The 13,957-nt window shown below is 36.4% G+C and overlaps 1 protein-coding gene across 1 annotated transcript in view; it reads left to right on the top strand.

Annotated features, from left to right (window-relative positions):
- Positions 1-12,110: 12,110 nt before the first annotated feature.
- The window catches only part of LOC115215179 (reticulocalbin-2), an 88,980-nt gene continuing 87,133 nt past the window's right edge, over positions 12,111-13,957 (top strand). The window contains exon 1 of the mRNA XM_036505414.1: positions 12,111-12,257. The gene's annotated coding sequence lies outside the window, so the exon portion shown is untranslated. The remainder of the gene's footprint in view (positions 12,258-13,957) is intronic.

The following is a 13,957-nucleotide window of genomic DNA, read 5'->3' as shown; positions in this document are numbered from 1 at the left end:
TGGCACCTTCGCAGCACCCTGCCTTTCTTGTCGAGAGTCGTGGCAGGCTATGTAGGTAGGCACTGAAGTCCACCCTACGTTCTTGCCCTCCACTCGTCCCGAACAGTCGGGCAAAATGCTGCTGAAAGGCCTCACACATTTTACTTGGCTCGAGCAATTCGCGCCCCTGTTCATCTACCAGTTACCGAATGGTGGCTTTGTTGCCCTGTTGCGCCTCTGCCACCCGGGCCTCTCTCGCGGCTCCAACACCTTCGTTCCTTAGAGCACGCATCCTAGCTCTGACAGCACATCCTTCGTGTTTGGCATTGAAGTGTTAGTCGAGGGCCAACCTCGCCGCCAAAACGTCGGATGCGATGCCGCTTCTAATTGCCTCTTCTAGCTTCTTAACTAGTTCACCCTCTACTCTATTTCTATCTATGGCTAGTGCTTTGCTGTACCTAATCGCTTCTGCTTTTACTGCTCTCTTGAGGGCAAACCACCATTTGTTGTTGATGATGGCTCCCGTCAAAGCCCTCTTTACTAGTGTGCTAATCCGGTCTCTGAAACTTGTCTGGACGGGAATGATGCGTTCAGTTTCCAGTACCCAGGACCCTGTCTATGTGCCTTATCTAAGTCTAGCGTACACGTCACCAATTTGTGATCCGTGTAGCTGACTGTGTGGAATTGTGGACATCCTAAGTTATCCTTGTCTACTGTCCTAGATAGATAGATAGATAGATAGATAGATAGATAGATAAATAGATAGATAGATAGATAGATAGATAGATAGATAGATAGATAGATAGATAGATAGATAGATAGATAGACGGACAGACAGAAAGACACACACACACATATACATACATACATACATACATACATACATACATACATACATACATACATACATACATACATACATACATAAACACCAACTCAAGGAATACTGATGGAATATTCTCATCAAAAGTTCTGTCAAATGTAAGCATAAGAGGCCTGATATTGCTGTTTGAGACAGAGGGGCAAAGGTATGTACCATCATAGAGGTGAGCTGCCCTGCAGATATAACTATCTCTTTGAAGATCAAAGAAAAAGAGGATCTCTATGGGCAACTGCTTCGAAACCTCCAGCTTCAATATCCAGACTATGAATTCATAATCATACCAATAATGATTGAAGCACTAAGTTTTGTTAATAAAATACCTGAATAAAAGCTGGGATTTTCAGAAAGAGAAATCGACCGGCTAATTCGTACATTGCAAGAGTAATCTGTGAGTGGAAGACTTTTCTCAAGTTCCAATTGTGAATTTGTCTGTGTTAACTACAGCCCAAAGATGGAGCCTTGTATCTTTGTTGGAAACCAGTTCCCTCCTCAGTGGAAGATTTATAATAATCAAAAAATAGAAGAGACACATACATAAAACTGTAAAACTGTCCAGAAGTTTATCGTTTAAGTATACATAAACTTGTCTAAATATGCAAGTATATGCATGAGAAGACATACATAAAACAAAAAATACATACATACATACATACGTCCATACGTACATACATACATACATACATACATACATACATACATACATACATACATACATACATACATACATACATACATACATTCAGTATGGTAGTAATATCGATCATCAAAGCAGTTTATCATAGATGAATAGCCGGATTATTACTTCCCATTTTGAAGAGTATGCATTTGCAATCCAGGAACAGGAAATATCAACCAAGTAGCTGATGCACAAAAGGAATAGAGATGCGGGAAAGGTCGTAAAGTGTGACAACCGATGCAGACTTTGTGGAGCTCACACTGAAGATATCACCCACATCATAAGCAGTTGCTCGAAAATGGCATCACGGTATTATCTACTGATGAGACATGACGTTGTAGCTAGAACACTCTATGATGAAATCTGTCGGAAGGAAAATTCCGAGGACAAAGAAATAAAAACCTGCAATATGGTAGAGCCATATCCTCTCGTAATGAAAAGGAATACTGGTGGAATGTGCCAGTGAAAACCTCAATAAAATGTAAGCACAGCAGACCTGATATAATGATTTAAGATAAAGAAGAGAAACTGTGCACAGTTGTAGAAATTAGCTGCCCAGCAGGTGTTGACATAGAGCTGAAGATCAGTGAAAAAGGGAACTACTGAGAAATCTACAGTCACCCTATCCAGATTACAAGCTCAGCTTTATACCTGTAATTATTGGGGCCCTGGGATATGTAACACACTACCTAAATACCAATCTTGAGAAATTAGGTTTCTCAAAACCAAGAAGGAGAAAGCTAATTCGAAGGCTACAAATCCAGTCCATCACTGGAACTGTAAAAATCTGTAAAACTTTCCAGAAGTTTATCACTTAAATATATATGAGCATGTCAAGATATGTAACTCTACGCATGAGAATACATACATAAAACACACAAATTTACATATACACACATACATACATACATACATACATACATACATACATACATACATACATACATTACATACATACATACATACATACATACATACATACATACATACATACATACATACATACATGCATGCATACATACATACATGCATACATACATACTTACCATGTTGTTGATGTTGAAATTTCAATGAAGGAACCTTGGAACTAGGTTAGAAACCGGTTCTTTCTCTATTGGCAAGAAATCTTGAAATAAACTGAATAAAGACATACATACGTAGTACATTTCTGCTCTCAAACTTAACTGTATAGACTACATGGTTCACAACAATTATCACTCGATTTTAACTAATTTGTGTTACTATAGAGTGCTCAAAAAGTCTTCGCCTGAATTTTACTATCCCTATTCCTTTGTGTTGTGTAAGTGTGTGTGTACACGGTATTCGTATATTAAGCAGCATTAAATGAATATAACCGCCTATGTTTCATTAGTTCGTATTTATCGCGGGTGATAGAGTTCATCTAGTCTTGTGGTTGTGAGTACACGTCATTGATAAGCGCCAAAGGGAGCGGAATGCATCTGGTATTCCGGCCAGCACCTGCCGACACGATTCATTTTATAAGCACTGCACGTCTATAAGAGATTTTGTTTTAAATCTCTGATGCAATTTTCAGTATCTTGCCTGTCAGCGATGTACACACGTTTAGTATAATACATATATTGATATATACAGGGTGTGGTGAATATATTATCATCTAAATTACGCAAAAAGGAAAATAACACCGACATCACGTTTTAACAGATGTGTTTACAAAAATTACATTAAAATATCTTGAAAGTGTAACGTTTATTTGATGACATAATGTGGCATATACAAGAACTGTGTTACTGTTTTTCAGCCCCAGGAAAACATCTTTTCCTTTTGGTTACCGACACATAGTTTATGCCCGTATAGTATATGCAAGGAAAGTCATCACTCCCACCTCTAGCCTTACGTGATACTCACAGACCTAGGTTTCTGAATAGTTACCAGTCCTCAGTGTGAGACAATCACCAGCTAGTGATGGGGTCTTTCTCCACTTGCAAATACTATATATTTTCTAAGTGACACACAGACGCTGATCTTGTAAAGAAAAAAACAACTTGTTTAAAATCTCTGAGAGTGAGATATGCAGTAACAGTACCTAATAGTAAAGTTTGTTTGCCAACATAATGTGGCAGTCCTATACAAGGACGATACCTATCGCCATTGGCTTCAACCAGGGCCTCCAGACAAATTCGGAATCTCCTGAAACTCTTTTGGATGGTCTTCTTGCTTAAGTGGGTCAATGCTGCCATAACCCTTGCCTTCAGTTCATATTTGGTGTTACAAGGAATTTTGTTGGTCTCTCGCACAACTGCGCCCCACACACAGTAATGAAGGGGTTTGCAGTCTGCGGGGTTATGTGGCCTGATGTTAGGAGTGATGTGGTTTCAGAAATTGTCTGACAGCCATGACTGGCATGGTGCAGAGTCTTGTTGACAGACATAGGGTCTTCCAGCAATCACTCACTTGACCCTGGCAGCACTACAGGCACTTGATGTAGGCCTCTGTGTTGAGTGTGAGGGCGTGTGGAAAGAGGAACAGAAGCATAACGTCGCTACCACTAGTGATCACTCCTAACACCATGATGTTGACTGCGTGCTTTGGAGACACGGCAAGCCAACGGTTCTTCTGTGTGTTCACCATGTGTTCCTGTTGGAGCTTCCGGTGTAAATGCAAAACAGTACAGCATGCCGTTTCCAAATTTCTGGCAGAGTTAATTGCGTCATGGTGCTGTTTTTCTCACAGACGGTGCCCAACTGACCCTACTATACTGTGTAGTCAACAAAATCAAAAACAAACAATGCACATGCGTGAAATTAAAAATATAAAATGGCGACTATTTATCCATTGCACCCTGTATCTTCACAAATTGTTGTGAAGATTTTTTCGGCTTAAATGAAACGTGTGTGTGTGGTGTGTGTGTGTGTGTGTGTGTGTTTGTGTGTGTGTGTGTATGTATGTATGTATGTATGTATGTATGTATGTATGTATGTATGTATGTATGTATACTAGCAGTAAAACCCGTCATTGGTAATTACTTTTACTGTTTATCGGGAGCCACATTGAAAGTATCATTATATGTATAATTTACTCCTCCTCTGTGTGTGTACTTTTAGAAGAGAAAACCATGTAATAACTGAAGTACAAGAAAGATCAATATCATACATGAACTTGTATTTGTTTATGATATAACAACAATAAATGAGTTGTATATGTTATTTTATTTATCTATACAGTAATGGCAATGATATAATATTTTTATAAGAGAAAAACAGGTAATAATTGAAGTAGAAAAAAAAATTTTTATACATGAAGTTCTGTTTGTTTATTACATGATAATAATAAGTAAGATGTACGTGTTATTTTATTTATACAGTAATACAATAAAATTTAAAATACAGTAGTGACAATTATATAATACATTTCATTGAAATAGGTAACTTAGTCGTTCTTGAATGTAATGATAGTAATGGTAAATGAAGTTATTGAAGTATTCATGTTGCATTAAGAATGAATATTGTTTTTTTTTCTTTGTTTTATTTTGGGGTACATAAGCCTTTACTACACACAGTGAGAATGATTGGGTCAATGAAGATTGTGCACAATTAATCTTGTACCATTGCATAATTTTGGTTGAGGCAAAAAATGTAATAGCATAATAGGTGCCCCTTTTTGAACTGAAGACAACGAGGAACAGTACCTGGTGGTTGGAATGAGTTAAATAATTCGATGGGGTTGTTGATACTATCCTGATAATCAACAACGCTGTCAATTGAATTATAAGTGAAGACTTCTGGAAGTTTATTCAATAGCATATTATTAACAGTATGTAGGGGAACATTTTTTGGAGCCAGGATAGCTCCATCACTGATGTAATCTGTATTGTTGTATTTATGAAGAAGATTAGGAAAGATTTCATACATCAAATCATCGCTGAAATCAGTTGAATTATATATTGCATTGAGTGTAAAAAACTGCTCTTCATCAATTGGAACTCTCCCTTCGCAGAGTTTCAAAAGCTGCTCTGCAAATAGTTCAGCTGACTGAGCTCTTGAAAGCGTCGATCTCATATAATAATTGAAGTAGAAAAGAGATGAACTCCATACATCAACTTGTGTTTGTTTATTATATGACAATAGTAAGTTTTGTTTTTTGATTATATTTATCAACTAGCAGTATCGCCCGGCGTTGCTCGGGTTTGTAAGGTAAATAACTATATATGCATTTTTAGAGAGTTATAGCCAAAAAATAGCAAAAAATGCAAAAAAAATGATGGTAAATTTTTTTTAATCGTTGACTCATCGTAGACATTTTTAGAGAGTTACTTCCCTTATATAATAGCGAAAACAATGCATTAAAATGGAAAAAAATGATGGTAAATTTTTTTTTTAATCGTAGACTCATCGTAGACGCGCGCTAATACCCAGAAGGGCTCGATATGAATCACGACTATAAGATACCCGGTTTTGGTTAAACTGCACCGCAAAATGTGGGAGTAGTTAGGAATCTAAATCGTAGGAGACAGACACACAACTTGATTTTTATATATAAAGATATCAATACAGTAATGGTAATTATATAATACAGTTCACTGAAATAGGTAATTTAGTCATTCTTGAATGCAATGACAGTAATGAGAAATTAAGTTATTGAAGTATTCATGTTGCATTAAGAGTGAATATCTATATATATAAAACTGTAGTTGTGTGAGTGTCTGACCCCTTCGATTTAGATTCCTAACTACTCCCACATTTTGCGGTGCAGTTTAACCAAATTCGGGTATCTTAGAGTCGTGATTCATATCGAGCCCGTCTGAGTATTAGCGCGCGTCTACGATGAGTCTACGATTTTAAAAATAATTTAACATCATTTTTTATTCCATTTTAATGCATAATTTTTCGTGTGTTGATGGCGGCGGAGTTGGCGTCCATGGTCACACCTGCACCTGTTTGCTTCTCCCCCTTCTTCCCTCCCTCGTGAAGCTGTGGGGAAGGGAGTGTAAGTAAATCAACGTCGTAAAGCGTTGTCAAGGAGACCAGCGTTCTTTTAGAACAACGACTTCATGGCTTGAAGACACCAAAACAGAAATGGCTAAGAAAGCCCGAATTAGCATCTATAAGGGAAGTAACTCTCTAAAAATGCTTATATAGTTATTTCCCTTACAAACCCGAGCAACGCCGGGCGATACTGCTAGTTTCTTTATAAACAATGTTTCTTTGTTTTATTTCGTGATGCAATACGCAAAAGATTTGCTATTGCTCCCACACGTGATGCTCCTACATAAAGTTGGTTATGTGAAAATCATGGTTCTTCAAGTTGCAATCCTGCAGCTTTTAGTGTTTGACCCTGACTTTTATCAATACTCATGGCAAAAGAAACTCGGATAGGAAACTGTAACCGTTTAAATTGGAATGTGATATTAGATGGTATAACTGGTATGCGAGAAATGAAGACGGTGTCACCTTTACCACAACCAGAATATTTGCCTCATTGCAGTTCCGCATAAGTTTGTGCACAATTAATCTTGTACCGTTGCATAATTTTGGTTAAGACAAATTACGCAATAGCATAGTAGGAGTCCTTTTTTTTCAGCTGAAGACACTGAGGAGCTGTACCTGGTAATTCTAGAGAGTTCAAAAATTTGATGGGGTAGTTAATACTATCCTGATCATCAACAACACTGTCAATTGAGTTATAAGTAAATATTTCTCTCAGAAGCTTATTCAATAGTATATTATTAATGCTATATACTGCAACATTTTTTTGAGCCAGGATAGCTCCCTCAAAGGATAGCTCTGTATTGCTGTAATTATGAAGAAGATTAGGAAAGGTGTGTGTGTGTGTACTTTTAGTGAGGGAAAAAGAAAGAAAAAGAGAGAGAGAGAGAAAAGGAGAAAGAAAGACAGAGAGAAAGAAAGAGAGGGAAAATAGATAGACAGAGAAGAAAGAAAATCGTAGAGAGATGGTTTCTGGTTTTAGTTTCACGTTATGGGACAAACAGACAAGAAGATAGAATAAACCTATTTATCCAATCTACTCAACGGATTGAATTCTATATCAGAAAATGTTTGCTCAAAATAAAACATATCCGTATATATTTTACAATACTACCATAACGATACGCGTGTGTGTGTCAGTATGTGTGTATGTGCGCGCGAGTGTGTGATTTTTACCTTTACTATAGAAAATGTATGAATAAAAATGTATATGTATGAGACATGAAATGCACATGTGTTCAGATTTCTTATGTAAAAATCTTTACTTGTATGCTTCCATAATTTCATCTTTTACACTTTATTTGTTTCAGTCATTAGACTGCAGCCATTGAATAATGTAATGGAACAAATCGATCCCAAATACTTGTTTAAAGCTTGGTACTTATTTCTATTGTTTTTCTATGCCGAACTGCTATATAGCAGATACGTACACAAACCAACACCTGATCAGAGGTGAAGGGGGACAAACACAGATCTAGTGACACACATAGATATGTTTGCATGGCCAGCTGGCAGAAACGTTAGCACGCTGGGCGAAATACATAGTGGTATTTCGTCTGCCGTTACGTTCTGAGTTCAAATTCCGCCGAGGTCGACTTTGTCTTTCATCCTTTCGAGGTCGATAAATTAAGTACCAGTTACGCACTGGAGTCGATGTAATCGACTTAATCCCTTTGTCTGTTCTTGTTTGTCCCCTCTATGCTTAGCCCCTTGTGGGCAATAAAGAAATAAGATATTTATTTGTTCCACGTCCTCGCGTTGCTGTGTTTTTTTTTGTGTTTTCTTGTGTTTTCTTGTGTTTATATATAACTATATATATATATATATATATATATATATATATATATACAACGGGTTTCTTTCTGTTTGCATCTACCAAATCCACTCACAGGGTTTTGGTCGGCCACGGGCTGTAGTAGAAGACACTTGCCAAAGGTTTCATTCAGTGGGACTGAACCCAGAACCGTGTGGCTGAGAAGCAAGTTTCTTGCCACACAGACGTACACATTTATAATTTTTGTCTATTTAGTAATCGAAAATGTGACAAGTGTTCAATAAAACATTGTTTTAGAAGTGACAGCGGACCCCAAATTTTCCCATCGCTGACAATAGACTTTGAAGACAAAACATTTCATTATTTCCAAACTGCTGACGTGTAACTGTGAACAGAGGCGTCGATCGAAAGAAAGCGTTATAGTTCGAAATTGTAAGCCCCTTGCTTATCTCACGTATATGCAGACACACGCGCAAGCTCACACACACCATATGTATGTGTGTGTATGTATGTATGTATGTATGTATGTATGTATGTATGTATGTATGTATATGTATGTATGTCATAATGAGGGGACGGAGTGGAAAAACAGTGAGAGAGAGCGGTGTGTATAGAGAGGGAATAATCAATTTAACAGATTAAGGCTGTATTGACATGTTTTTATAGATCTTTGTTTGTGACGGTGATATTGAATGTTACCACCTGTTGAGCGTGTATAGGATTAATCCAATTGAAGAGACAGGTACAAGTTATCCATGTAGTTTACATACAGAAAACAAATCTTTGATCAAAGCCACCATTTTCTGTGTGTTTCTGTACGCGTTGCTCTATTTACGAGACCATTCTTATTGTTAGCCTCTGTATATACCTGTCGTTATATATGATTGCGATGGGTAAATTAGATGACAGTTTATGCACCGCACCTTTTGTGTGTGAGTGTGCGCGCGCGCATGTTTGTGTGTGTCAGTATACACACACACACACACACACACACACACACACACACACACATATATATATATATATATATATATATATATATATATATATAGCAATAAGAAAATGGAAGGGATCAATAGGTGGTTCATCAACTTTTAGACATTATATTATGTGGATCTTTTCCTTTTGAACGGCAGACAATTTCTAGTAAACACTTTAAAACTTCGTATACTGGTAGAATGTGTCAAAATAAAACATTTTTTTCTCTTGGCTTTCTTGAGAAAATTGTAATTTGTTTGTTTAACGTAGTTTAATTTTTCGAATTTTAACCAATCCTATGCTCTCTTTTGAGCTAAAATCATTTGCTGCGTCTAAAACTGAGACAGCATCCTGTAACTAACCCTAAACCTCCCCCTAACCCTAACCCTAACCCCAATTTTTTTTCTTAATTGTTAAATTAATTTAATTGTTACGCGTGTAAAAAAACTAAAGCAATGGAATTAAATTAATTTAACAATTAAAAAAAATTTAGGGTTAGGGTTAGGGGGGAGGTTTAGGGTTAGTTACATGATGTCTTAGTTTTAGACGCAGCAAATGATTTTAGTTGAATGGAGGTAATCGATTGGCTAAAATTGCCGAAATGCTCGGATTTTCAGACGAAATATCTTACAAACTATAGAATTTTCTCAATAAAACCAAGAGAAAATGATGGTTTATAAACACATTCTACCAGTAAACGAAGTTTTTTAAGTGTTTAGTTAACTAGAAATTGTGTTGACATCTGCCGTTCAAAAGGAAAAGATCCTATTATGTTAACTTATTTATTTATTTACTAAACTGACAATTACAATAATATACATATTTTACTTTACATCTAAGATATAAAATATATTAATATATATATTTGTATCTTATATGTAAAGCATAATATGTTATACATGTATGTATATTATTGTAAAACGGGTGAAAGCTTATACGCCAAACAAATGCGATATTCCAGAAATTGATCTCTTTTCATTTGACCATTTCGGCTCCTCGTGCAAGAAATTGTCTTTCCTTCTCGACTAAGGGTTATAGCTTCTGTAAAGATCTTTCAGTTATTATTGGTTTCAAATTTTGGTACGAGGTCAGCTATTTCGGGAGAGGGGTTGGTCGACTACACCGTTCAGCATTTTTCCCGGCGTGCTAATGATTCTGCCAGCTCGCTGCCTTATAACAGAACAGATATTGATTTCAAATTTTGGCACAAGGCCAGCATGTTCGGGAAGGGGACTAGTTGATTACATCGACCCCAGTAGTATTTAACTGGTATTTATTTTATCGGTGACCTGGCAGAAACGTTAACACGCCGGTCCAAATGCCTAGCGGTATTTCATCTGCCGTTACGTTGTGAGTTCAAATTCCGTCGAGGTCGACTTTGCCTTTCATCCTTTCGGGGTCGATAAATTAAGTACCAGTTACGCACTGGGGTCGATGTAATCGACTTAATACCTATGTCTGTCCTTGTTTTGTCCCCTCTGTGTTTAGCCCCTTGTGGGTAATAAAGAAATAGGTATTTATTTTATCGAGTAGGTTGATTACACTTACCTCAGTTCTCAACTGGTATTTATTTTATTAACTCAGAAGGATGAAAGGCAAAGTCGACCTCGGCGGAATTTGAACTCAAAACGTAATGGACGAATTGTCGTTAAATATTTTGTCAGGCATGCCAACAATTCTGCCAGCTCGCCGCCTTGAACTGAACAAATATTGGTAAACAGAATAACAAATACATACCACCGGCATGTATTTGACAAACATAGATAAACACAAGTATATCAAATACTCTATGAAATAAATTATTGATTTATTAAAATTGTCTCTGCCTCGAGAGGATATATCGCAACTACCAAACGGCGATTAAGAAAAAGTTCTGCAAAACATGATTTTAACTCAGTAATGCAGTATTAAGTAATATATAGAAATATTTTAACATTTAGACGCAGCAAATGATTTTAGTTGAATGGAGGTAATCGATTGGTTAAAATTGCCGAAATGCTCGGATTTTCAGACGAAATATCTTACAAACTATAGAATTTTCTCAATAAAACCAAGAGAAAATGATGTTTTATAAACACATTCTACCAGTATACGAAGTTTTAAAGTGTTTAGTTAACTAGAAATTGTGTTGACATCTGCCGTTCAAAAGGAAAAGATCCTATTATGTTAACTTATTTATTTATTTACTAAACTGACAATTACAATAATATACATACATGTATAACATATTTTGCTTTACATCTAAGATATAAAATATATTAATATATGTATTTGTATCTTATATGTAAAGCATAATATGTTATACATGTATGTATATTATTGTATTGGAGTATATTTTGTTGATTATAGTTTAACGAAGCTTAAAGACGATTTCTGTCAGATTAGAACACAGAGAGCTGAAAATAGATATTTAAAATAAAGAATTCTTTTAATCAGTCATATCATCCAATGTTTCGGTCATTTCCGTCACATTAATTCATTAACGCTGAAATGATACAAAATCTTCGGAATAAAGTCTAACTTCTGTTTTATTATTGTTGTCGTTAGTTCAGTAACTAATCTTGTCAATTGTTTATTTATTCTACATTATCACCATTATGATCTGATTCATAAAAAGCACAGATAAAAAATAATAATCACATTTGTAACTAAAGAACACTTTTTGAACTGGAAATTCATTTACAAATTAATTTATAAATAGCAGCCAATCAACTGAGGTACTAATTAAGGTTTGACAAAATCTAATTATTCTATTATTAGTCTACATTAATCGTCGTTATTGTTGCCGTTGTTATTTCGGGTGTTAACTTTTGTTTTCGTCTGATTAATTACAGTCACTCGAAGCACTTCTGTAAATTGGTCTCCAGAAAAGCAAGTTATATTATCTTGTTTCTTATTTATTCATTTTAATTGCTTATTAGAAGATTTCGTTTTCTATCATTTTCTTATGGCGCCAGGATCCAGCATAATTGTCACAGTTCATCGAATATCTGGACAAAGAAGGTATATTTAATGTAAATTTATTACCATATTGTGTTGCTGTAGTTGTAGAACTTTATCATTATCTTTCATAACAGGGTGTGAATTCATACAATCGCTAGCGCATCGAATACAATGCTTTTCGATATTGGCGGCGAGCTGGCAGAATCAATAGCATGCTGGGCGGAATGCTTAGCGGTATTTCGTCTGCCTTTATGGTCTGAGTTCAAATACCGCCGAGGTCGACTTTGCCTTTCATCCTTTCGGGGTCGATAAATTAAGTACCAGTTACGCACTGGGGTCGACGTAATCGACTTAATCCGTTTGTCTGTCCTTGTTTGTCCCCTCTGTGTTTAGCCCCTTGTGGGTAGTAAAGAAATAGGTATTTCGTCTGTTTTTATGTTCTGAGTTCAAATACCACTGAGGTCGACTTTGCCTTTCATCCTTTCGAGGTCGATAAATTATGTACTAGTTTCGTACTGGGGTCGATCTAATCGACTGGCTCCCTCCCCCTAAAACTTCGGGCCTTGTGCCTAGAGTATAAACGAATACAACGTTTTTCGATATTTGTTCTGCTCTTTATGCTCTCTCAATTTCCGCCGATGCCAACTTAGCATTATTTCTTTTAGTATCGATAAAATAAAGTACCAGTCAACTACTGGAGTCGATGAAATTCATTAGTTTTTTCTCAGAATTTCCTAGATGTGCCTAAATTAGAAATAATAAGGTTAGGTTGGCGGAATCGTTAGACAGTCAGAGAAAATACTCGGAAAGTTTCCACCACCACCACTACCATTTTCTCCCAAATTTGTTTATTTTTGTAATTTTTTTGCCAAAAATCCCCGTTTTCGGATACGGAGGTTCCGGAAAATTGCCAAAAATCAGCATTGTGAAAAAGTTTCCCCCTCCTTTCCCCCCAACTTCTTCAATTTTGACTTTTTCCCCAACACTAACCCTAACCCTAACCCTAAAACCCTAACACTAACCCTAACCCTAAAACCCTTGAGTACTGGGGTCGATGTGATCGATTTATCCCCTCTCCTAAAATTGCTGGCCTTGTGCCAAAATTTGAAACTATTATATGGTTTTAATTTTTTTCTTTTACTGATGTAACCCATTCTTGTATACTGTTGAATTAATACAATTTGCCGCCAGTATCTTATTGTATAATAATAGAACCTGGAGAATCTAATGATGGCCTGCGTCATCACATAATATTTTTATTTCATCCTTTTTTCTTCTTTTTCCTTCTGCTCACGTTTCGATTCCCGTATCGGAAGGCGCGTTACGTTATTAAACATGAACCATCATTTCATATTACTCCAGTCACCTAGCTAAAATAAATACCAACCAATTGATGGTACAGCCTGCCCTCTCTTCAGTTGTCACATTATAGATATTCTGTTGGGTTGAGAGGGCGATGGGTAGAACCGATGATAGGGTGTCAGCGTTTACTCGTAACTACGCAGGCACCGAAAACCTTAAGTGAAAGTATGATACATAATATCGAGTCATACTCGCTTGTGAGTGATACCTATGATTAGCTTTTCTTTAGCTGTTGGGAAATAAGGCTTCGACGATTCAATGCTGTTCACACTGGTCTTTCTTGCTCCATATAAGATCCATTTCTCTTCAGCTGTTTCTTTTAAGGTGTTTACCAGCTCTCCAGATTTTCTATTACTATTGGTGTCCATTTTAATGCCAACTTAGCCTCGGTAAATAGT

This window comes from Octopus sinensis, linkage group LG8, assembly GCF_006345805.1.
Source record: "Octopus sinensis linkage group LG8, ASM634580v1, whole genome shotgun sequence".
In the NCBI taxonomy this organism is placed as follows: Eukaryota; Metazoa; Mollusca; class Cephalopoda; order Octopoda; family Octopodidae; genus Octopus; species Octopus sinensis.
The sequence above is the reverse complement of the archived record's forward strand: the minus strand, read 5'-3'. Positions and strand labels throughout refer to the sequence as shown.